The following is a 26389-nucleotide window of genomic DNA, read 5'->3' as shown; positions in this document are numbered from 1 at the left end:
TGCAATTTTTTCCACCTTGCCGTTTATCCCTTTTTCCAGATCATTTATGAATATGTTGAATAGGACTAGTTCCAGAACAGACCCCTGGGGGACACCACTATTTACCTCTCTCCATTCTGAAAACTGACTATTTATACCTACCCTTTGTTTCCTATCTTTTAACCAATTACCAATCCATGAGAGCACCTTCCCTCTTATTCCGTGGCAGCTTACTTTGCATAAGAGCCTTTGGTGATGGACCTTGTCAAAGACTTTCTGAAAATCTAAGTACAGTATATCCACTGGATCCCCTTGGTCCACATGCTTGTTGTCCCTCTCAAAGAATTCCAGTAGATTGGCGAGGCATGATTTCCCTTTACTAAAACCATGTTGACTCTTCCTCAACAAATTATGTTCATCTATGTCTGACAATATTGTTCTTTCTTATAGTTTCAACCAGTTTGCCCGGTACTGAAGTCAGGCCTGCAAGCGTGTAATTGCTGCAATCATCTCTGGAGCCCTTTTTAAAAATTGGTGTCACATTAGCTATCCTCCAGTCATCTGGTACAGAAGCTGATTTAAATTATAGGTTACAGACTACAATTAGTAGTTCTGCAATTTCACATTTGAGTTCCTTCAGAACTCCTGGGTGAATACCATCTGGTCCTGGTGACTTATTGCTGTTTAATTTATCAATTTGTTCAAAAACCTCCTCTAATGATACCTCAATCTGGGACAATTCCTCAGATCTGTCACCTAAAAGGAATGACTCAGGTTTGGGAATCTTTCTCACATTCTCAGCCATGAAGACAGATGCAAAGAATTCATTTAGTTTCTCCACAATGGCTTTATCGTCCTTGAGTGCTCCTTTAGCACCTCGATCTTCCAGTGGCCCCACTGATTGTTTAGCAAGCTTCCTGCTTCTGATGTACTTAAAAAAAATTGCTATTGCTTTTTGAGTCTTTGGCTAACTGTTCCTCAAATTCTTTTTTAGCCTTTCTAATTGTATTTTTACACTTAATTTGCCAGTGTTCATGCTCCTTTCTATTTTCCTCACTAGGATTTAACTTCCACTTTTTAAAGGATGCCTTTTTTCCTCTCACTGCTTCTTTTACTTTGTTGTTTAGCCATGGTGGCTTTTTTCTGGTTCTCTTACTCTCTTACTCTTACAAGAATTGCCTCTCCTCTGGTGGGTTCCAGGACCAACTGCTTCAAGAAGCAGTCATTTAAGGTGTCAAGAAACTTTATCTCTGCATCCCGTCCTGAGGTGATATGTACCCAGTCAATATGGGGATACTTGAAATCCCCCATTATTATTATTGAGGTTTTTTTAATAGCCTTTCTAATCTCCCTGAGCGTTTCACAGTCACTATCACTATCCTAGTCACGGGGTCGGCAATATATTCCTACTGCTATAATCTTCTTATTAGAGCATGGAATTTCTATCCAAAGAGATTCTATGGAAACAACAAGGAGTCTGGTGGCACCTTAAAGACTAACAGATTTATTTGGGCATAAGCTTTCGTGGGTAAAAACCTCACTTTATGGTACAGTTTGATTCATTTATGATTTTTAATTCATTTGATTCTATGCTTTCTTTCACATATAATACCAGTCCCCCACCAGCACGACCTGTTCTGTCCTCCTGATGTATTTTGTACCCTGGTATTACTGTATCCCATTGATTATCCTCATTCCACCAAGTTTCTGTGATGCCTATTATATTAATATCCTCATTTAATACGAGGCACTCTAGTTCACCCATTATTTAGACTTCTAGCACTTTAAAAACTTGTTTCCTTTTAGCTGTCTGCCATTACACTATGTAATTGAATGGGACTCTTTTTTATTTGACTGTTTCTGATCAGGCCTGCCTGTATTTTATCATTTTCCATCCTCTGGTCCTCACTGGGACATAGAGATTCTCTATTAATAGATCTTCCCCTAAGGGTTGTCTGAACCATATGCTCCTCTGCACCTGTCGGCTTCCCCTCCCACCCCTCCAGCCCTTAGTTTAAGAACTGCTCTACAACCTTTTTAATGTTAAGTGCCAGCAATCTGGTACCATTTTGATTTAGGTGGAGCCCATCCTTCCTGTACAGGCTTCCCCTTTCCCAAAAGTTTCCCCAGTCCCTAATAAATCTAAACCCCTCCTCCCTACACCATTGTCTCATCCACGCATTGAGACCCTGCAGTTCTGCCTGTCTAATTGGCCCTGCGCATGGAACTGGGAGCATCTCAGAGAATGCTACCATGGAGGTCCTGGACTTCAATCTCTTACCTAGCAGCCTCCAGGACCTCTCTCCTATCCTTCCCTATGTCATTGGTACCTACATGTACCACAAACACCAGCTCCTCCCCAGCACTACACATAAGTCTATCTAGATGTCTCAAGAGATCCGCAATCTTTGCACCAGGCAGGCAAGTCACCGGTCATCGCAAACCCAGCTATCTATGTTTCTAATGATCGAATCACACATTACTAATACTTCTCTTTCTAATAGCTGGAGTTCCCTCCCCCGGAGAGGCATCCTCCATGCAAGAGGATACTACAACATCATCTGGAAGGGGGGTCACAACTATGAGATTGTTTCCCTCTGCTCCAGTTAGATGCTCTCCTTCCCTGGCACTTTCATCCTCCTCAACAGCACAGAGGCTGTCAGACTGGAGGTGGGACCGTTCTACTGTGCCCCAGAAAGTCTCATCTGTGTACCGCTCTGTCTCCCTCAGCTCCTCCAGTTCAGCCACCCTGGTCTCCAAACTCCATACACACACTCTGAGGGCCAGGATCTCCTTGCACTGAATGCACACACATGCCACCTGCCCATAGGGCAGGTAATCATACATGCTGCATTGGGTGCAATAAACTGGGTAGCCCCCACTCTGTTGCTGGACTTCTGCCTGCATTATCTTTTTACTCCTGCAGCTGGTTCCTTTGTTGTTTTGTTTATATATCAAGGAGGTGTTTGGGGCTTTTAAGTTTAAAGAATGTTGAGTTCTAGCCCCTGCTCACACTCCCCCTGTAAACTCCCTCACAAAACTCTCCTGTAAGCTGCTCCTGTTCGCTAGCTCCTCTGCTCGCCATATTCCAGTGTGAAGCACAGCTGGGAGATATTTGGTACATTAGAGGAGGACAGGTAGACTTTTGGTAGCTTCAATGCTACCCTCTATATGATTTTGTTCAGAAAGAGGGGACTGAAGGTCAGTGACCAGCACTGTTAGGCAGCCGGTGACCATTTCACCAGGCCTTAAACAAGATACCTCTTATATATGAAGCTCCAAAAGTTTCCCTTCTGAGGAAGCCATTGATTAAGTCAGTCAGCAATGTCCCCATTTGCCTTCCTCAGTCTCTGAGGCAGTCATCTGAGATGTGGTGGCATGGACTGAGTGAGTTAAAAGCCTCTGTGACTGGATGGATAGTTGCTTTGCTCTGTGCTTATTTTGTGTTCTTTGATCTGGAAAAGGATCTTTGAGGGGTGGTGCAGAGGAAGGCGTACTCAGAGACGAAGGGGATAAGGGCAGCGAATAGTGAGTTATGATGGTATTTAACCAGATAATGAGTAAATTGAGTCAAAGCCTGGGTGGTGTGTTCCATGCGGGGGGAGGGGACTCTGACCTGTGAGTCCTCAGGGACAGACAATTTTGGACCATGGTTTTAGGTAAGAGAGCAGGAACGATCTGACCTCTGCTCATTGGAGCTATTAGTCAGTGTGAGGCAAACCCACAGCCAAACCAGGATAGCTCACTCAGCTGCCCCTCCAATAGAGCTGCAGTGAGTCATCACTCAGGCATGTGGTAACAACTCAGCTGCACTGACTTATCCTTCCCACAGAGCCTGCAGTGACTCAACCTTCAGGCATGCAGCAGCCTATCCATGAGCAGAGCCTGGGTCAGATGACTCCCAGGCTCAGGTCTTTACCCAGTCCCTCCAGAGTTGTAGATCCATCTGTGCAACAATGCTATCTGTCCAAGAACCCTCCTGCTACCTCACAGTCTAACAGACTCACTAGACTCCCACCCTGATCCAGTTCCTGTTGCTGCCCCAGCCTTGCCCAAGCCCTGGTCCAGTCTTATCCTTGCTTTTCCCTGACATTGCTCCAGCCCAGTTACTGATCCGCTCCAGCCTTGCCTCCGCCTTCTGATCCCCCCCCCCCCCCCCAAGAAAAACCTCTCAGGTTTGACCTTTGGCCTGTAGTTGGATTACAGCTGTGGTACTGATTTGGCTTGTCCACAGACTCTGACCACCTGGTTTTGACCTCTGGTCTTCACCTGGACTCTAGCTATGGTCCTGATTTTTAGCTTGTCTATGGACTCTGATCTCAGTTCTGACCCTGGCTTGTCTGTAGATCTCAGTTCCAGTGCTACCCTTGGCCCAGTCCCGACCCTACATCCGGTTTTGACCTCCCTTCCAATCATTAGGTCTGATGACCAGGATACAGTGCCTGACTATCAGTCTAGGAAAGGCATTCAAATTCTACACTGAGGTTGAATATCCTCAGTATGTCAAGTTGCATGAGAAGTGCATAGATGACTTGAGAAAATCTCATGGGTGGTCGATACAAGGGCCTGCACCAGTGTGTAACAATCACCATCCACATGGGAGCCAAAGTCTCACAATCACAGAAGTAGGTGAGTTCAGTGCCAGGCTAGACAGCAACACCTTCAGCTTTGATAGAGGAAGTGGCAGACTTAGCCAAGTGTAATAGACTCCCTTACAGCCATGGTGCCACACACATTAATTTTCACTGTGATGTGGAATTTGATAAGTTAGTGCACCCCATCTTTACAAACACTACTTATAAACATCAGTTTGGCCTGAAATTCATTTTCCTATATTACCCAACTCATGGTTATTGTAATCTATATAAACAGTCTTCGGTTGCTAGCAGATTAGGAGAGATGCTTATAAGGATGTGTGGGAATGTGCAAAATGCCTTTCCTCTCAAGTGTCCCACACAACAGCCTTCTGCACTTCGGTCCCTGGGCCCAGGAGAGTGCAGAGACTTCTCCCTCCATATGCCCTTGGAGGTGCACATCAACCAAAGGGTGTGAGGAGGAGATGTGTCCCCATTCCCTCTAGCACTGGCCCATAGAGAAGACCAGGCTCATGGACGAAAGATATCTGCACCATCTGATAGGGAATACTTTCCTAAGTTACACCTGGGTCACCCAAATGGACTAAGAGCTAAATTCCACAAATGTTCTTCTGTGAGCAGATTTGAATGTGTAAGTACTCCTTTAATGTTAGGGAAATAACTTTCTGTGGGTCACCTTTTGTATATCTGTCTCTAGGGACATGACATGTCACTTCACTGGTGGCAAAGGAGCCAGAGTTGGTAGAAGAGGTGGAAAGCTAGATATAGTCGGCCTGACCTCTACACATAGCATTGGCTCTGGAAACAAACTTCTTGACTGAGGGTAGTCTCTTTCCTACTCTGGAGAGGCCCCTAGTGAGATGCCCTGGGTGGGTGTGGGGATACTCACAAGTCTCAAGCTGAGTGCTGCACAGTTGGAGTTTGTCCCAGTAGATGAGAGGGTTGCCTTGCTGAGACTTCGGGTCTCAGAGGAAAACTCTGACTGTTGTTTGTGCCTATGCACCTAATAGCAGTTCAGAGTACTCCACTTTTCTGGAAACAGTGGAATCAGTACTTGATGGTGCCATCTACCAATGATGTAGTTCTACTGGAGGACTTCAATGCCCACATGGGGAATGATGGAGATACCTGGAGGAAGGTGTTGGAAGGAACGGCCTCCCTGATCTGAACCCAAGAGGTGAGTTGTTGTTGGACTCTTGTGCTAGTCATGGATTGTCCATAATGAACACCATGTTTGAACACAAGATTGCTCATAAATGTACTTGGTACCAGAGCAGCATGGGCCAAAGATTGATGATCAACTTCATAGTCATTTCATCGGACGCAAAGTCGTATGTTTTGGACACCCGAGCAAAGAGAGGGGCAGAGTTGTCAATGGATCACCACTTAGACACGGGAGGCCCAAACAATCAGTGCAGGTCACCTGGGAACATCTGGTGGAGGACACTGTGTGGAAAGACTTCAATTCCCGTCTCCAGAAGAACTTTTCCTTGGACATTGAGTCTGAGTGGACCACATTCTGGGCCTCAATCATTGAGGCAGCCACAAAAAGCTGTGGCCTGAAAACAGTTGGTTCCTGTCACGATGGCAACCCTAGGACCTTTTGGTGGACACCAGTGGTGAAGGAAGCTGTTAAGACGAAGAAGGAGGACTTCTGAGAAATGCTCATGAACCGGATTCCTGATATGGCTGAGAGGTACTGGCTAGTTAAGAGAGCTGTGGTGGTCATTGAAGCAAAAGCCCGGGCTTGGGAGGAGTTTGAAAAGTTCAAGGAGAATGACTACCAGATGGCCTCAAAGGTGTTCTGGAAAACCCATTCAGTGCCTTAGAAGGGACTGGGGGGACATTGCCCAGTCTGTTCTGAGCAAGGGTAGTGAAATGCTGACCTCAACTGAGGAGATTGTTGAGAGGTGGAAGAAGCACTTTGAGGAACTTCTCAACCCAGTGGGCATGTCCTTCTTTCAGGAGGCAGTGCCAGAAAACTCCGGTGAGATTGGATCCATTTCTCTTGTTGAGGTCGCTACAGCAGTTGAGTGCCTTCATAGTGGTAAGACAGCAGGGTTGGATGAGATTTGTCCAGAGATGTTGAAATCACTGAACGATGTTGGGGTGTTGTGGTTAACGCACCTCTTCAATGTTGCATGGAAGGCAGGAGCAGTACCTCTGGACTGGCAAACCAGGGTCATGGTCCAAATCTTTAAGAAAGGAGACCTGAGAATATATTCCAACTCAGGGGGATCACATTCCTCAGTCTCCCCAGCAAAGCCTATACCAGGGTGTTGGAGAGGAGGCTACACCCATTATTTGAACCTCAGACTCAGGAGGAACAATGCAGATTTTGGAACAATGGACCAGCTCTTTGCTCTCTTGCAGATATTTGAGGGGTCATAGAAGTTGGCTAATCCAGTCTATTTTTGTTTTGGAGAAGGCATATGACCGTGTTCTCAGAGATGTCTTGTGGGAAGTGTTGCGGGAGTATGAGGTGCCAGTGCCGCTTTTTGCATGCTATCTGGTCCCTTTATTCTAGGAGTGAGAGTTGTGTTTATATTCTTGGCATTAAGTCGAGTTCATTCTGCTAAGCGTGCATCTTGTCCCCACTCCTGTCCGTGATTTTCATGGACAGGATATCAAGGCGCAGCCGAGCTGTGGAGTGCATCTGGTACTGGGATTGTTTGCAGATGATGTCCTTCTTGCTTCTTCAGACTGTGATCTCCCATGCACACTTGAACATTTTGCTGCAGAGTGTGAAGCAGCTGGGATGAGAATCAGCACCTCCAAATAGGAGGTCATGGTCCTCTCCTGGAAGAAAGTGGGCTATTCTCTCCAGGTGAAGGGAGAGCAGCTGCCCTTAGTGGAAGAGTTCAAGTTTCTAGGGGTTTTTCTCACGAGTGATGGTGAGCGGGAGATTGACCAGTGCATTGGTGCAGCATCAGCAGTGATGCGGGTGCTGTACCAATCCATGGTGGTGAAGTGGGAGCTGAGTTCTCAGACAAATATCAGTTTATAAATCAATCTTCTCCCTATCCTCATCTGTGGTCATGAACTTTGGGCAATGACCAAAAGGACAAGATTGCAGGTACCAGTGGTGGAAATTAGGTTACTCTGTAGGGTGGCTGGGCTTACTCTCTGAGACTGGGCAAGGGGCTTGGCTATTCAAAACTGCCTTGGAGTAGAGCCACTACTTCTCCAGATCTACAGGAGCCAGCTAAGGTGGTTCAGGCACCTGACAAGAATGCCCCCTGGGAGGCTTTCTTTGGAACTCTACCGAGTATGTCCCAGTGGGAAGAGGCCCCAAGGATGACCCAGGACACGCTGGAGGGATATACCTCCTGGTTTGCCTGAGAACACTGGAGAATTCCCCAGGAGGAGCTGGAAGCTGGTGGGGAGGACAGGGAGGTCTGGTCCTCCCTACTCTCCATGCTGCAAGCGCAACCCTCACCAGGAAAAATGGCATAAAGGAAAAAGAAGACCTTTTTGTATTTCCTACATAAACCATTACAGACATCTGTTTTTTCCCCCACCCATAAATATGATTTTCTTGAAACTCAGGTATCATTCAAAACATTTTGGTAATTAGTTGACATTGATATAACTGTCTGGAAAATTATATTATGCCTGTGCTTTTCCTAATCCATCAAAGAAAAATAATTTCAGTTCAATTTAGACTTGCTCTGTGTTCTATGGCTCACACAAGTCCTTCAGTGAGGTGTGTTAAGCTACATTCCAAAAATACATTCTTTAATGACATTTTTGCCAACACTGAGAACAAGCTGATGAAACAAATTTTAATACCACTGTTATCCCATTTTTGCCATCTGTTTCTATACTAGTCTGCTTAGGTGGTTTTGGCTCTGTTATGTAAGATCATTGTTCGAACCTCTTTGAAAAAAGACAAAACTAAGGTGTAGATAAATTAACAGATTAAACCCCAGATCATTATGGAGACATTCAGGGCCTGAATTACCTTTCTGTTGACACACACATGCTTCATCTTCATAACCCACTGGAATATTTTCTAATAATTTTAGATTTACTGTTAGCACAGAAGTAGATGATTTCAGTGATCTCCAACAGTGATCTCAAGAATTGTTTCTCTTTGCTGCCCATCTCACCATCTATTTTTGCTGTACTATGTTTTTAAAGTAAATGTGGTTAATATTTTCTCTACAATGGAAGACTGCTAAAGGATTCTTGCTCAGACTTTCCAAAAGTGGTCACTCTGCAGCAGGGACAATTTCACCAGAAAGGCTTTGGAAATGTAATTACTGTGGAAGCTGCTTTGCAACCTTAAATATATTGAGGCTAGGTTGACCTTTTTGCTCAAAGCCTTTAGTATGAGGAAATATGTAGTTGCATGTCATCAGGAGGAATTGTGACTCAGAGTAATAATTCCTCCCCTTTCTCAGGGAAAATAATTCACTAGAGCACTTCACCAATTGCAACATATCCCTGATCAGCCTGGCTGGAATACTGAAGAGGTGGAGCCTTAGTTTCACGCTCTCCCTGTGACTCTCTCCACTTCTTTCCTTCTTTCAGTGAGGATGGGGGTGGGGGCGGCATATCAGGCATTCAGCCCTTTCTCTCTATCCATCGGCACTTGCACCCAAACTCAATATTCGGGGAGCCTAGTGCAACCAAGCAGGAGCAAATAGGGAGTTGCCTTCCTCCCCACTTCAGCTGCACTAGAAACAGTAAGAATCCAGCTCTCAAAATTGTACCAGTTACACACAATCATAATTTAGAATTGTGTTCTCTTTATTTGTGTAATTAAAATTGTTTCATGCATTAACAAACTAGAAGACATTTCGGGAGGGAGCATATTGGAAAATACAGATAAATCCTATTCATGGGGTTGGGGCAGGAGAGTGTGCACGCAAATCCCACACAAATCCCCTGAACAACACTGGGAGAATAGACATCAATATGTGAGGTAGGAACAATGTAGAGCATTAGTAGATAATTTCTAGGGCATATCAGTAAGGAGCACAAAGGTTGTAGTAAGGAAGCTAAGCTAAAGGACAGAGCATGAAGTACTATAACCCAATACTATCTCACATAGGCTATGTCTACACTATGAGCTACAGGTGTGATTCCCAGCTTGCATACACATACTCGCTGTAGTTCAGTAGGAGCTAGCATGAGTATGTGTATGCAAGGTAGCGTGAGTATAATTAGCAATGTAGCCATGGTACTAAGGGCAGCAGCAGCAGCAATGCTAAGCACATACCCATAGGGTTCTGGCAGATTTGTACTGGACTTGGCTAGGCTGTGCTGCCGCTGCCTGAGCTACTATGTTTACACTACTATTTATACTTGTGCTAGCTCTCCTCAAGCTAGCAGATGTGTATGGAAGCTGGAAAATCCACGCTTGCTTGTAGTGTAGACGTAACCTTAAATTCAACTTGTCTGTGGTAAAATTTTTGTTAAATGGTTCTTCCTAAGGTATTTAATTTCTCCAACCACAATAATATGCTAAGACAAGTTTTCACAATGGATGTGACATTGGCTAGTTGCAGTTTTTTTATGTGAAAAGGACAACAGTTTGAAAAACAGTTTCAGCTGTGGTCTCAATCAGCTACAATTGTAAGCCTATCAATGAGTATTCTGCATCAATAAACTCCAGAGCAGACCAACTGCCTGTTCTAGATAAAGGGTAAATCTTCTCCTAGATATAAAATCTTTGATTTGTTCTGACAGGAATGGTTAGTATGCAATAAGCACATTCTTAAAATTAACTGTTTTTTCTGCCAAACTAGTAACAGCGACAAACTTGGCTTATGTAAATCACTTTGCAATCAGTTTAAATTAGACTGTTGGGATATCATTCACTTCATTTAATAGATCTTCTGCCAAGAATGAAGCTCTCCAAATTAATAGAGATGAAGGAAATAATATTCCAACAGGTTTAAAAAAAAGTAAAATTAAAAAAATCAAGGGATACATGTAAAATGTAAACAATAAATTAGTTTTTCAATTTCTAAAATGGCTACTTTGAAAGTGATAGTGATTAAACCAGCAGACTAAGGGGGCATCGTCATAGTCTTCAGATGTGATGACTACGTTAAGGAGGCCAACCGACAACTCTAACACCAACTATAAAGAACTCAAAGAAGACCCTGCACCACAGTTTACCCAGGCATGCAAGGAGCTTATAAAACCCTTCTCCAAACAACTGCAAGGATATGTCTACACTGTAATATATGCCCTAGCCTCCTTGCATCCATACATTAACTTACTAGTTAAACCTAGGGTCCCAGAACCCTGCAGGGCTGGAGTGTCCAAGCCTGTGTTAAACTGGGACCTAGGGTCTGAGCCCTATTGCTTTCCTGTGTGCACATGGCCTCTGCTTGATTCAGGTCCCAGAAGTCCTCCGGATATTACTGAGTTCTTTGGCAACCTCCTTAGTCCTCTTTATGCCAACAATCTGTGGTGCAGTCTAAAGAAGCCACACCTATCTTTGCAAATGGCAGCAGCTCAGGCCAGAGTTAACCCATTGTTTGCTGAACACAAGTTTGCAAGCACACCATCAGAGAGCCTGCAGGGTTTTCAGTGGAGACAGATCAGAAGAAGCTTTTTGCAAAAGGGCTGCTTCCTGGTCACAAGAGCACAGCCACATTTGGGTGCATGCTGCCTGGGCACCCCTGAACCAGGCAGCCAGGCCTGGAGCAAGGGCTAAAGAGCAGCCACTTGGTCCCTGCTCCATTCACTGTCCCCTTTTCCCCCATCCTCTCTGGGGATGTGAGTGCAGGGTATCCAGGCAGCATGCACTGTCAGGGTGGTGAGTGGGAGCCAGCTTCAAAACCTTCCTGCATCTTCCTTGGGTTATGGCTCTGGCTCCTCCTTGCTGCTGGGCAGAGCTTGCCTGGAACAGGGAGCAAAGCTGACAGGTGGGAGGTGCTCCCAGACCCCTCTGCCTCCCTGGGGCTGAGTGTGCAGAAGGGCCTGGGTTGGGTGCACTGTGAGGGCCATGAGTGGGAGCCAGCCCGAAAACTTCCCCAGTGATCCCTTATCCTTGCCTCCTGGGGTGCGGCATGGGCAGGGAGAGAGGCTTCCTGGGGGGTGCTGGAGCACACTGCACCCCAAGCCCTGGGGATACACTTCACTCCACTGCTCTGCGGCTGGCTGGAGCCAGGCTGGGGTGTGTGTTTTATCCTTGTTCTCAGTAAATGATTTCCTGGGTATTCCCCCTTCTAGCTCAGCTAGCTCAGACATTCTGTCTTTTAGCTCACTAATTAATTTATTTATGTTAGCACAAACATTTTGTTTTCAGCCTGCTGATCCAGTTACCTCCCTAATCATGTCTTCCGAAAAAGGAGGCCTCTTCTGTGTTTAATTACTTGTGTCAAGTCAAGCCTACATTCCACTGCCTTTCTTATATATATATATTTGTTCGATTTTCATTATTTGTATTTTGTACCTTTTTTTAAAGTTTATTACCCAACAACACATTTCCAAGACCACAGTAGCTGTAATTATTTGAACCACCATAAATACTAGGCTCAAAGTCTGAACCAGGGGTGCAAGCTCACTTTCTATGGTATAGTCCACCAGGGTGTAATTCCCCATTATCAGATTGCTCTGCCTTTAAAGCATTATTTTGTCATTTAACTTTGTTTGTATTTTAATTATATTATAAAAAACTCATACTATGTTTTCTTTATTTATTACCACAGGAAATTTAAGTGTGAAACAGCACATAGGACAATTAAAATAACACATCCTGGGTGCAACCATCAACAAAGCCACTTGATTATCTTTAAAATCCTTAATTTTTTTTTAATGAATTTATAAGGCCAGGTCTGGACTATGTAAAAGGTAGGTCGGTGTGTGTGTGTGTGTGTGTGTGTGTGTGTGTGTGTGTTTTAATCAAGTTAGGTAACGAAGTGGTTTTTCAAGTTGGTTTGCTAACTCGAGTTACTTAACTCAATTTTACAAAGCATCTTTTTCCTAATCTAGACAGACCATAAGAGTTTTTCTAAAGATTAAAAAAAAACCAGAATTGTGCATTAAAATCAACACGGCGCATATTAAATGGATTAAAAACTGGCTAATTGACAGGTCTCAATGTAATTGGAAATGGGGAATTACTGAGTGGGTGTTTATCAAGTCTTGGCTCTAGGCTAATAACACTTTTTATTAATGACCTGGAAGAAAACATAAAATCATCACTGATAAAGTTTGTAGATGACATAAATCTTGGGGGCGTGGTAAATAATGAAAAGGACAGGTCACTGATACAGAGCAGTCTGGATCTCTTGATAAGCTGGGCACAAGCAAATGCTATGTGTTTTAATGTAGCCAAATGTAAGTTATACATCTAGGAACAAAGAATGTAAGCCATACTTATAAGATGAGGGAATCTATCTTGGGAAGCAGTGACTCTGAAAATGACTTTGGGCTCATGGTGGATAATCTGCTGAACATGAGCTCCCAGTGTGACACTGTTGCCAAAAGGGCTAATGCACTCCTTGAATATAAACAAACAGGAGAATCTCAAGTAGAAGCAGAGAGGATATTTTACCTCTGTATTTGGCACTGGTGTGACCGCTGCTGGAATACTGTGCCCAGTTCTGGTGTCCACAGTTCAAAGAAGGAAGTTAATAAATTGGAGAGGGTTCAGAGAAGAGCCACGAGAAATATTAAAGAATTGTAAAACATGACTTATAGTGATAAGCTAAATAGATTCTAGGTCTTCGAGTCTAACAAAGAGAAGGTTAAAGAGTGACTTGATCACAGTCTATAGGGGAAACAAATATTTAATAATGGGCTCTTCATTCTAGCAGAGAAAGATATACCACGATCCAATGGCTGAAAGTTGAAGCTAGACAAACTCACACTGTAAATAAAGCACACATTTTTAACAATGGGGGTAATTAACAATTGCAACAACTTACCAAGTTTTGTGGTGCATTCTCCATGACTAGAAATTTTAAAATCGAGATTGGATGGGTTTTTCGCCTAAAATAACGTAAACAGGAATTATTTGTGGGAAGTTCTATGGCCTGTGTTTTACAGGAGATCAGATTAGATGATCACAATGGTCCCTTCTGTCTATGAATCAATCCGGTCAATATTAGAACTGGTCAGAAATTTTGGCAACTTTTTAGCAAACTTCTTCTGAAAACTTTTGCTGTTTTTGTTCAACCACTTTAGTGAATATCTACATTCGGTCCTTTGAAATCCAAGTCACTCAGTACTTATCTAATAAACATTACAGTCTCTGACTAAGGATTTTCTATAGTAGCCTTCACAGCAGTATTCAAATTAGATCTGGCTAACAAGCTCCTAGTGGACTTCATGGAGTCTTCTGCTCTTCTAATTTCCTTGGGTATAGGAAACTTGGCTTGGGGATGGTGGGAGCTGCTGGGGTGGGCATTGGCGCATGGAGAGAGAGAGAGAGAGTTTGTGTGTGTGTGTATGCATGTGTACGCACGATAGTTAAAATAAGTTAGTCTGGTTTGAGAGAGAAAGCTTTATCAAAGTGCACTCTAACGGTGGCAGATTTTAATTAATTTCATGTCCACTGGAAACTCTTTCCGAGCCCCCTTGACCAAGAATATTTTAATATTTTATTTTTACTCATGAGTTATTACCAATTATAGGCCATTACAGTGAATTATTCAGAAAAAGAGTATACTCCATGGTCTTTACTAAAACATGGAATGTGTTTACATGATAATTACTGTTGCTTAATTAAAAACAATTTTGTTTTAAATTGTAATAATGTCCTAACAAGAGCAGGAACTAAGATGGTGCTTTATCATGCCAAGGCATTTCAAGATGTTTTCTTTAAAGTTACATAACAGTCTGTGGTGGTGCTATAAAAATTCAAAGAAAAGGGAAAACCAGCAAGTCTTCAATTAGACTTGAAAGATTGAAAAAGTGGTGACTTGCCTGTCAGATATGTGCAAGGAGTTCTTTAATGAAAGTGCTAATTAGCTAAATTAATGACCATCCAGTATGGCCTGTTTAGATACTGTGGAGAGTAATGTACTAGCATGAGACGACTCTTCATGAGTAATTTAGCTGACATGTGGCAGTGCATATATTGACCAAGAACCTAATCTGGTAGTACTTAGTCATTGAAGATTACTTCCTCTGCTTCCCAGATACATGCCTCTCTCTGTCTCATGTTGCAGCCTTTACTGGCAAGGTCAGAATAAACCAGCAATTTAACACTAAGAACTTGCTGCTGCTCCTTAACTCACTATATGTAGCAATGCTGAGAAATTCTCTCAACCATCACTCAGTGATTGAATCAAATACCTGTACTATACTCAGTGACCTGCTGGAATAGGTAATGAGACTGCAAACCAAAAACTGAAACTTCATTGTCTAATAGTGGTTCAGAATATTACCACATGTTCTTTAAGAATAGAGCTGGTCAAAAGTGCCCCTTCACGCAAATCAAAATTTTGTCAAGGGAATGTGTCTATTTAAATAACATTTTATTTAGAAAAATCAAAATGAAGCATTTTGGAAGGAAATGAAATTCAAAATGAATTTTCATTTCAAAATTTTATATAATGAATTGTAATATAATATCAAGTAAAGTCAACGTTGAAACAAATTAACCCCAAACAAAAAACAAACAAACATTTTTCCAAAGTTTTGTTTCATAGGACATTTCAAAAAGTTGAGGTTTCATCCTGATTAAGAATGAAAACAAATATCAAAATAATGGACTTTCCTGAAAAATGGATATTCCATTTTTCATGCAGCTCTAGCAAAAAACATATTTTGACTCAGAGCAGTGTGTAATTTGTAATCTCATTCCCAATCAAACATTTCATATTTTTAATTTTTAATACTAAATGAATGGCTTAAAAAAAAAAGAAATCACATCAGTATTTCAACCATGATAAAAACTACAGACCTGATTTTTTTTTCTACTAATTTCTCTGCTCCTATGCTGAATTCAGATAGCTCAGTCCTAAGGATTGGGGTCATAGGACAGATTCTTCATTGTCTTACACATTGCATAGTGATTTACAGCTGACCTTTCTTATGGGAACATCCCCTAGTCTGGGGATAGGTAGTTAAAGTTGCTGTAGAGCTACCATTGGTTCCTTAAGATATCTCACTAGGGGGAATCCTAAGCTAGCTAGCTAGCTTTGTCACTGCTTTATGTCAGTGGTACAGATGAAATTAGCCAAAGCAGAGGCTAGGATCTGGCCCTGAAATTTTAAATCCATACAAAAGGCCACTTGGTGGGCTAACACCCTGAAAATGTTCTTAGAAAGAAAGCCTTATTTGACCTACGGGAGCTAAAAAAGTCCAAAAGCAAAATTAAATCAAGCAAAAAAAAAGCAGAAACCTTCTACCCCTACCTATCTTTTAACGTTATCATTTTTAAACTTTTGGAATTATTAAAGAGCCAAATACGTAGCACATTTTTGCAAGTGGTAGAAAAGGATTATAAAATGAAATGGGATGTATTTGGTGTAAAACACACACACACAGAGTAATGTGGTGTTTGCAGATCTGGTCTCAAATCTGATTTTGCAAATTTTAGCCTGTAGTGAAATTTTAAATAAACTAGATAATTCTCCATAGTGGGATTAATTTTTATGTAATCATGGCTGCCGAATCCCGTGGAAAGCCAAAAGGCTGACAGTTTGCAATGCATAATAACATGCAGGGAAAAATTCAGTTACTGAATTATACAGCAGTATTGATTGAGTAATTAATTTTAATATTTAATTTAATGAAGGTTCTGCGGTGTTGTTTTCCTCCCAGGAAATTTAGGCGGACGCATAATCTGCTGTAGGATCTTATAATTGAGAAGCTTTGTCCTGTCCCCTCTTGCAAAAATCCAGGAGCTTTGCTATGTCTGTTCCTTCAGGCTACTGTGAGAGGGATAGCAAGGGGCACTTTCTTCTTCCTCCTCCTCCTGTTTATCAATATGAGATGCAGGGCTCTAGTCCTCTCTGTGTGGTTGCTAGGAGCAGGTAGAGAGGCTACCTCCTGCATAGATACAACCACCAAAGGAGAGGGAGGCATGATCTTCCCCAATGTTTTAACATCCTTTGTTCCCCTTAGTGTATTTGTAGAACTAATATATACTTGCTCACGGTTCCCACACAGCAGGGAATGTGTGTATGGAGGGGCACATGGAAGGAATTGAGCAGGCACCAGAGGCTGAAGGAGGTGTTACCCCTTTCGATCCAAATGGCAAGTCAAAGTTCAGGGCCCAAGTTGGAGTAGAAATTGACAATGGATTCTGATACCTTTGATGCAATCTTCTTTATTTACAAAGACTGTACAACGTCCTGTTTCTCCAAACATAGGAGGAAGCAAACAACGGGAGATTGGTGCTGCGAGCAAGGAAGCTAACTCTTTCATCGAGCTTGTTCGGGCTGTGAGAGTCTCTTTGCTTCTGCATCATTCTGTCTTCCTTCTCCTGGTCCTGTGATGATTCATCTTGTGCTGTCTCTCTCTCTCTCTCTCACATGCATACACAGACCAAAACTGTTCCACCAATCAAAATCCTAGCCAGGGGTTTTGAAACCCTTTGAGCCATGTGATTCAGCTTTTCCATGTGCCTATGTTTTGGGGTGCTACTGCTACTGTTCCAGCCACCTGGATACAATGACTTCATTACATATACTCTGAATGTAAGGCCATGGCCACATCTGTCCCACTACAACAAGGTTTCACCCAACCCATAACAGATGTTCATATGCATCATCAGGAGGGAAGAGGAATGATTATTGATGGATAGTTCCGATTTTGGGGTGGGGGAAGGGAGAGGTGGGGGCATGAAAAATTGCCACTGGTGGGGTGAGAAAGGATTATAAATGCAAAGGGGGCTTTGTAGGATTGGGGCCTGTACCTGGGCAAACTTATTTCTGGTTCTTTCTTGATGATGATTTTATTAAACAGAAGGCTAAGTGTGTGTGATTTTGCATGTGTTTATACGGACACAGAACTCGTTACTCATTTTCCTGGTTTACTGTCCAATCGGCACAGAGCTCTGCTGACTATTGTTTACATTAATTGTGTTGTAGCTGTTTGTACTTTTAGAATATAAACCTTTTGTGGCAGGGACCTTCTCTTCTAGTGCTGTTGTTTCTTTGTAGCACTTTAGATTAATTAATTATAGGAGGAATAAGACTGTCACTTTTCTCTTTATTCTTCAGCTTCCCACTATTGACTCTCTCCAGACCTGTACAATGCATACCTATATTGATGAAGAAATTTTCAAGAGGAAAAATAATATAATTAAGTATAAGATTATGTAAAACCCCAAAGTGGGCACCCCAACTACACAACTCTCCCACCACGTCCATCTACCCCAGTCCACCAATTACCCACACACATTCCATCAATTCCTACCTTCTTCCCTCACTAATTCACCACCTTCAACTCTTGCCTCCAACGAGTCCATTAAACCCTTTCCCATCAACTCCTTCATTCCCTTTCTTCCAGCCCCTCACACATTTTTCATAAGTACTTAAATATTCATAGCAAGAAGGACTTGAATTTGGGTCTCCCACAGCCCAGGGGCATGCTCTACCCACTGGGCTATAGCGTCATTCTCCTGTGGTCTGGCCCGAAGAATATTTAATTATTTATACAAAGTGGAATGACATCAACAGAAGAGATTGAGAGAGACACCCCAGAATATCCCATTGACTAGTGGCATTCTCCAAAAAGGAAGGTAATGTGGGGTGAGCTCCCTGCTCCAAATCAGGTAGAGAGAATTTGAACCTAGATCTCCAGCAGAAGTACTCTAACCACTGGTCTAAAGTTTATTGGGTTGGGGGAAGCACCACCAACTCCTTCTCAGTTTTTTGGTGAGAAAGGTTGTATGCTCTTATCTCCAGGAGAGGGTTCATGGTTGAGAATCCCAAGTGGAGATGCACGCCTTCCTTCAATCTGGATTTAGGCACCTAAGTCCCTTTGAAGGCCACACTCCTCTGCTCTGCATTTCCTGTTGGCTAGTTTAGGCAGTTCTCTGCTCAGCTTGCCGGTTTTTTTGAATCCCATTCTTAGATGCCTAACTCTCCTCATTCTTTGTACAGGGACCCTGAGTACCAAACTTAGGGCTGTGAATTCCATTAGCCAACAGGACACCTAAACAGAAGGCATTGCAATGTTGAGCCTAAGTTCCCTTAGTGGATGGAGCCGCTTAGCAGCAGGTTCTGGGCTAGAGCTCCGGTCCCTCCCATCTCCTTCCGCTGCATGCTGCTCGGGGCTCCCTCTATTAGCTTTCACTAGACGAGAAGAGGTTGTAGATTATGGAGCATGTGAGAGATTCTCAGCAACCCACTCCTTCCATGCTGGAAGCCAGCCAAAAGCAAGGAGTCAGGGGCAGGGCCTGAAAGCTGATGTTTCCATACAAAAGAGGTTAGGTAACTCAGGCTTAAAGGCTGCCTTAAACACTTTCTTAGGAAGTGGCTCCTTTCCTGATCAGAGAGATCTGTTCACTCTCAGTTCCTTCAATACATGGATCTTTAGCTGTTAGACAGGTCCTACCTTGTCAGCTTCTTCCCTTCACTCACATCAGCACTTTTCACCTGACCCTTATTTCTCCTGACTGGTTATCACTGACACCCAGTGGCTAAAATGGAGCTGCATTGTTAACAGGAAGTGATAACAGTGAAACAGCTCCCCCAAATGGTGTAAAAAACCTATTAATATTTTAGTGCAGCCCCATGTCCATAAACATTAGTGCTGAGAATATGATCTCATTTTTCTAAGGCCTAATACGTTGTACCTCTGTGGAGCTAAATAAATAATAAATGAGCAATAAAAATGCAAAGCTCAAATTGCATGAGCTTTCCAAAATAAAGGAAATAATCACAAATGCTCAGCTTGCTACTTGTTCAGTAAGACTTGTTCATGTAGAGCCAAATTATGTCTAACCCTAGGGCAGGTGTGGGAGAGGGACAGACAATAGCCATCCCTTTGGTTAGGAAAGCAGAAGCCACTCCCTTCCAACATTGTAGGGCCACAAATCACCCTGTAGGGGTCAGGGAAGAGTGTATAAGGTAACAGACCTGCCTCTCTGTGTCCACCTGTAAACTGGTCAGGAGTACAAGCTGCACCATCTAAAGGGATGATGCAATACAAGAGTTCCCCTCACACAATATATACCTCAGGGAAAGATTATGCATCTTGAAGTACAATACCTCTTGGAGCTCTCCACATCACACCCAGTAAGGTGGCTTAAATGGCACTATCTAGCCCTTAATTTTTTTAACCAGATAGTAGACTTACTTCTTTCCCTAAAGAGTTAAAGAAGAATAAATGTCAGCAGCAAACCCAGCTCTGTGTGTTGCTTATGTGGGCCTGTTATAGGGAACTATCTAGGGCTTGTGTGAGAAATTTTGCATGAAGAAAAACAAATATTCTACAGAATTTATGAAATGACTTTGCTTCAAAACATCTCATTTTGAGAGCTGCTTTTGCTAACTGGTTGGCCTGTGCATCCCTTAAAATGTGTTAAAATAATTCAGAGTCTGGGTTTTACAGGTTTAACAAAATCTCTTTTACAAGGCTAAAGGTTGCATGGTTTGTGACTTCTTGGCCCATTACTATTTTATGTTTTCACAGATGAAAGTAAAGCTGTTAGGCCAATAAAGAAAAAAATCTGTTTTGACAGGTATTCTGTATCTTACTTTTGTTCTTTTGCTCATCAGCAGAATAAAACAGCTAATGGCCCTGAACTTTTCAACCTCTGAAGGATGAAACTATATGGTTCATGTAACTCTTCAGCACTTGACTCATTCTCCTTTTCTTTGCTACCCAGGGCACTCATTACAGCTCCTCCCCATCTTTTTCTCTGCCTTTTGCTACATCTTTGTTAAACTGTCAAAAATGCTTAAAAGCAATATAGTCTTCTTTTTTTCTAACTTCAAAGTTTGCTGGTAGATTGATAAGAGGCTTCTTATTGATCTTCTCTGTACCAGCACAATTTTTGGTTCTTTGTAAATAGAACAGTGGGGAATACAGTACAGTGACAGCTAACCAATATATAATTCTTTCATCCCTGTACTCAGCATTGGAGAGCAGAAACTATCATTTAAAGTCAGACAGATTTTAGACAGGAGGGCTAATACCTTCAAACCTAACTGTCTAAAGCCAGCCATTCAAATCCTTTTCTTGGGAACCTAAATAAACAGTCTGATTTCCCCATGGGCTGAGCACCTGCAACTCCCATTCATTTCAATGCTCCATGCCTCTGAAAAAGCTGGATTCAAAGCCCATTGACATCAGTGGGAGTCTTTTTCTTTCTGTTGACTTCAGTGGGTTTTAGATTAGACCCAAAATGAGGCTACATGTTTATGTGCGTGAATATAGATCCAGGTGCCTAACTTTATAGCCCAAATTATTTTAACTTGTTTATTCCAATTGGTCATGTCCAAATAAATCCTCAGTAAAATTTCCCATTCACTGTCTAGTCAAAAGTTTATATTATTGAATTAAAATAGCAATACAAGGCTCCAGTTAGGGTCAGGGCTTAACAGTGTTAGATGTTGTACAAACATATATATGGTTCCTGCCAGAAAGAATTTACATTCTAATCTGAATGAAATGGACCGAAACCACAACACTGAATCAAGGGCACTCCAACCACTGAACTTTGGGGCACTTCAGATTTGAAATTCCTGCTGGTCTCATGTCCATTATGGAACAATCCAAAATCTGAAATTGAAATGCTGCGGCATACTGGACAAGTTCCTAGTTTTATAACCTCACCTGTGTGGGCAGGCCCTCTCAGAGGTCCAGAGAGGCTCAGGCCACTTCCAGCTTTTGAGGCCCCTAGCCATAATAAAAATAAAAAATGATGACACATGAAAACAAAATAAGGCACCAAAAAAAGAGTGAGACAATTTGAATGGTTCTTTTTTTTATTTAACAAATGCATTTCTATCATTTTTCTGTGCAAATGCCCTAATTATTGAGGAAAAATCTAGTTTTCGTGCAATGTCACAATTGATATTAAGCATGGAGAGCCCATTCAAATGCTCTTGTCCCATAGTTGAATGGTGATAGTTCTTTACCTGTTTCAACACTTTGAAGGTGCATTCACCTGAAGCCACTGATGCAGGCAAACTGACAAAAATATGCAATGCAATTGTGATATTAGGAAGCACCCCAGAAAGTCCAAGTTTGAGTATTTCTTGAAGCAATTCCTTTGGCTTGCAATCCAATTTAAAGTTTGTGGAATATATTTGTTTGAGGAATATGACCTTCTCACTGAGATCTTTTGAGATTTCTTTGTTGTACTGTTGCTGAAATTCTTCAGCTGAAATTGTTCAGCTGCAGAAAGTAGCTCATTACTCAGTCTGTTGAACTGCCAAAGAAACCCCAAAAGGGTACAAATTAGTCGCAGAGACTCAAATTGACGTGTAAGACCTGATTGAATAGAGTCAATGATGACAAGGAAGACATTGACCCTATAGTGCTGCTTGGCATCAGATTCAGTAGGTAAGTTGCGATTGGTGGAGAACTCAGATGAAATGCCAATATTCTGTGCTACTAATTTGGACTCAGTCAGGATAGCATCCCATTGTTCATGAATCTGTTGAATGTCATTCATAAGACTTTCAATGTTATCCCTCTCAACATCAAGTGTAGCATTGCGTGCTTCAATTACCAGATTAGTTTGGTGGATCTTTGTAAGTAGCTTCATCCACAAAGATGACATCAGAATGCATTCAGATTTGGACATGTGCTTCTGAATAGACTGAAGTTCAGTGCAAGCCTGTGCAGTGAGATTGAGAGATTCAAGCTCATTTAAAGCCTTTCTCACTGAATTCAAATGCTGTACAACTGGTTGAACACCATCAATCCATGCAGACCATCTTGTTTCAGACATTCCATGCAGTGAAATAGGAAGATATTGCTTCAGAATTTCCCACTTTTGTGGACTGCTACTGAAGAGATTGTACATTTGTAAGTAATTGCCTCCTTGCATGATTCAGCACAGTCAACACTACAAGGTTTAGAGTGTAGTTTCCACAGCTGGAGAAAATACAGTTTGAATTATGCTCAAGCAGAACTGCTTGTACATCTTTGTACTTCCCAGCCATATTAGATCCATTGTCATAGGCTTGACCAATGCAGACTTGAAAATCTAATTTAAAACCTTCTAGAATTACTAGTACTCGAGCAGCAATTTCTTTTCCAGTTTTTCTCATGAAATTATCAAACAAAATAAACCTTTCTTCAACTGAAAATTTTGAGCTATCTACAATCTTAATGTAGTAGTCTGTTCCTTGTGAGAACAATATGGAGTGGCATCAACAATGATTGAAAATACTTGGCATTTTGAATCTCATCAAAAATTGTTGTTTGTACGAATGACCCACATAGCTCAATAAACTCGTTTTGTATGCATGTGCAGAGATAATGGACTTGCATGCGCTTGACTCTCTTGCAATTCTTGAACACATTTAACGTCCTCTGATAAAAGTGGGTCATATTTGCTGATGAGCTCAACTATGCCTAGAAAGTTTCCATTTGCACGATCACCAATACGTTGACTGGAACTAGAGTCTAAGGCCAGGTCTACACTAACCCCCTAATTCGAACTAAGGTACGCAACTTCAGCTACGTGAATAACGTAGCTGAAGTTCGAAGTACCTTAGTTCGAACTTACCTCAGTCCACACGCGGCAGGCAGGCTCCCCCGTCGACTCCGCGGTACTCCTCTCGTCTAGCTGGAGTACCGCAGTCGACAGCGAGCACTTCCGGGTTCGACTTATCGCGTCCAGACAAGATGCGATAAGTCGAATCCAGAAGTTCGATCGCTCGCTGCCGAACTACCGGGTAAGTGTAGACCTACCCAAAGAAAGCCAATCCCCGCTCAGAAAGAAAAAGGATGACATTCAGGATGCGCTCAAGAAGTTTTTTCCAGTTATTAGTTTCTGTAGAAAGTTCAGTCAAGAGTAAATTCTCAACTGAACTTTCAGTTGATACTGCTTTATTGGCTGATTTCCATGCAACATAGTTTTCTTTGTGTGACGTTGAACTCTCACGTGATGATATTCGGTCTTTCAACTTCCTCCAACCTCTGTTGATGCTCCATCCTGGTTGATCAGAGAGAACTGATGCATTTGATATGACAAAATCTATATAAGTTAACAAAAAGATGGTCTTTTACCAAATCACATCTCTTATTTGCTTAAATTTGCAGCTCCAAGCTGAGAGTGTGTCACATTTTGGTCCAATAGGGATGCACATAAAAATAAGTTGCGAAACTTATCAAATGCCAAAAAATTAACAAGTGTCTAAATCTGAGGCCCCCTCTGAGCTTGAGGCCCAGGCCAAATGGCTCTCCTGACACCCCTCCCTGTACCCCCCGATTGGCCCTGTGTGTGGGTATAGGAGTCCACTGGCATGGATGTGACTGCAGGATTAGGGCCCAAATTTATATCCAGATGCAAGTTACCAAAAGAAATCCTGATATGGCAGTAAGTAGAACTGTGGAAAATGTGAGCAATTAAACCCAAAATCATGTGAAACTGATATAAGGACAAAACCACACCCTCTGAAAAAAATCCAGCTCGTACAAACACAGTACATATTATTAATGTTTTGGAGGTATGGTAGTGGCTTCATAGTGTAATATGACTGTTCTCTCTCTTAAACCTTATATTTAATTGTCTTGTAGCTCTGAAAAAGAAGTTGTTTCTCTTTTAAAATTTAACACACTTACTGTTTAGGTATAGGAGGATATCTGGTGATTGTTAGTATGTAATTAACAGAACTGTTTCAGAATTCATGGGATTAAAAATGAGCTGTTTTTGAAATTTTGATCAAAGTGTCTAAAGTTTTCGTATCCCTATAGTCTCAAAAGGCATTAATGTTGAAAATTAAAACATCTACCATCAATATATTTTGCTTTAAATGTCTGCAGAGGCTACTAAAAAAAACCCAAACCCAAATTGAAGTACCGGTAATTGCTATTAATCATTTTTAATGCTTGGTTATCCCATATCCTATCAATTGTGTATTTTATATATATATAATTCCATATTTAATGATAGATAGATAGATAGATAGATAGATAGATATTACATGCCCAAGCATTCATTTTTCACCAGTAAATGCCATATCTGTATGATTACACATCTGATATTGAAGTTCCCCTACAATAAAGGATCCATAGCAAAACACATCAGTTAACATTTTATACTCAAGATGAAGATGAAAATGTAGGATTGGGATCATCTCTTCCCACTGCAAATATGCAAGATGTGGTAGGCTCAGGGCAAAGAAATCTCCTTTATTGTTGCATTAGTTCTGGCCCTTGGCAGCCCTACATGCTCTAGCAGTGTGGCTCCACTACAGCCATGGAATGAGGGCTCTCCAGTAAGGAGTCTTCAAGAAAAGATGGCACAGAGCCTTGAGCTGTTTGATCCTTCCTTTGTAAACTCTGCTAAGATGTAGATTAGGTCTCTCTTGGAGCAGTTCCACTTTGTATAAATAATTAAATATTAATTGGGACAGAGACAGACTGCTCTATATCCTGGTGTTTAAAACACTTCTCTAGGATATAGGACTTGAATGTGAGGACCCACATTCTAGTCTAGTGTGCTAAGCACCTGGCTATTCTGGGACATCTGTCTGTCTCTCTTTCCCCCCTCCCCTCTGAAGAATTTTGAAAGGCTTAATTTCATTCCAATGTGGACCAAAAACAAATTCCAAAATCACATTTTTTTTGTGACTCAGAATTCTTGGTTTCTGGCCAGCTCTAATCCATGCCCATTGAGGTCACTGGGACCATTCCATCAACTTTGGGTTTTGGATACAGCTAGTAGAATTTTGGAAAGAAAAACAAAAGAGGAATGCCTAGCAGAGAAAAAGATGACAGCACAAAATTTTATTAGGCTGTATAATAAGAAAAACTAAATATATACAATTTTGCAAAGTTTGAATATCTTAGAACTGTAATAATATTCTGATAACTTTCAGAAAAGGATGTAATATAACTATGGAGAGTGGCAGCATTCATATGAAGAAGTGGAGGAAAACATAATCTTTGCATTTAGAAACTAGAAAAGTGGAAGCTTTGGTGAAAACCTGTAAGATTGTGAAGCAGAATTATTTGACAATTTGTGTGTATGTGGTGTTCTGCTGTGGGTTATTTTTAGTTTATCATTAGATATACACCTGATTATAAAGGGCTTGAGTAGTGTGGTCCCTTATAAATTGTTTTAACATAACTACTAAGGACTGTGTATCAGAGAGTCAGAGAGAAATTAGAAGGCTCAAGAGATTTTCAACAGCTTTGATTGATAATTTCTTGTAATAATCTTGAGATCCCAAAGCTCACCTCTCAGCACTGAAACAGAATATAAATGAGTAGCAGGTCTATATGTTGCAGCAAGTTCTTTAGGAGCATGGGGTCCACATATCTCTGGCCAATGAATGGCTTAAATTAGAATAATTTACTTTGCTTACAATGTCTAGGTTGGTTTCATATTGAAAATGCTGACACATTGATTAAGTTATCAGAGAATTTTCCATATTCATAGAGGATTTATTTGGCAGTATAAGTGATATGATTGAAGCCTGCATTGATCAATGCTGCCCTCTTTCATTTGCCCTCTGTCCCCTCTGTCATTGCAGTCAACAACAAGTCCATGAGGGACTTGAGTATGTGATGTACATACACAAAGGGAATTTTTTTGGGGAGCTTGCTTAAAACTGCTTTATAATACAGCACTTCCAAGTATGTCCCATGAAAGTAGTATTCCTCAACATGTGTCTCTGTGCAAGCCACATGATTCAGTCATGTCAAGGAAAGGGGGCACTCACGTCCACAAAGGAACAAAAAAACAGAGAAACAGGATGAAC

The sequence above is a fragment of the Terrapene carolina genome, unplaced genomic scaffold (genome assembly GCF_002925995.2).
Source record: "Terrapene carolina triunguis isolate 2854851 unplaced genomic scaffold, T_m_triunguis-2.0 Scaffold68, whole genome shotgun sequence".
Taxonomy (NCBI): Eukaryota; Metazoa; Chordata; order Testudines; family Emydidae; genus Terrapene; species Terrapene triunguis.
Note: the sequence above shows the minus strand (reverse complement) of the source record.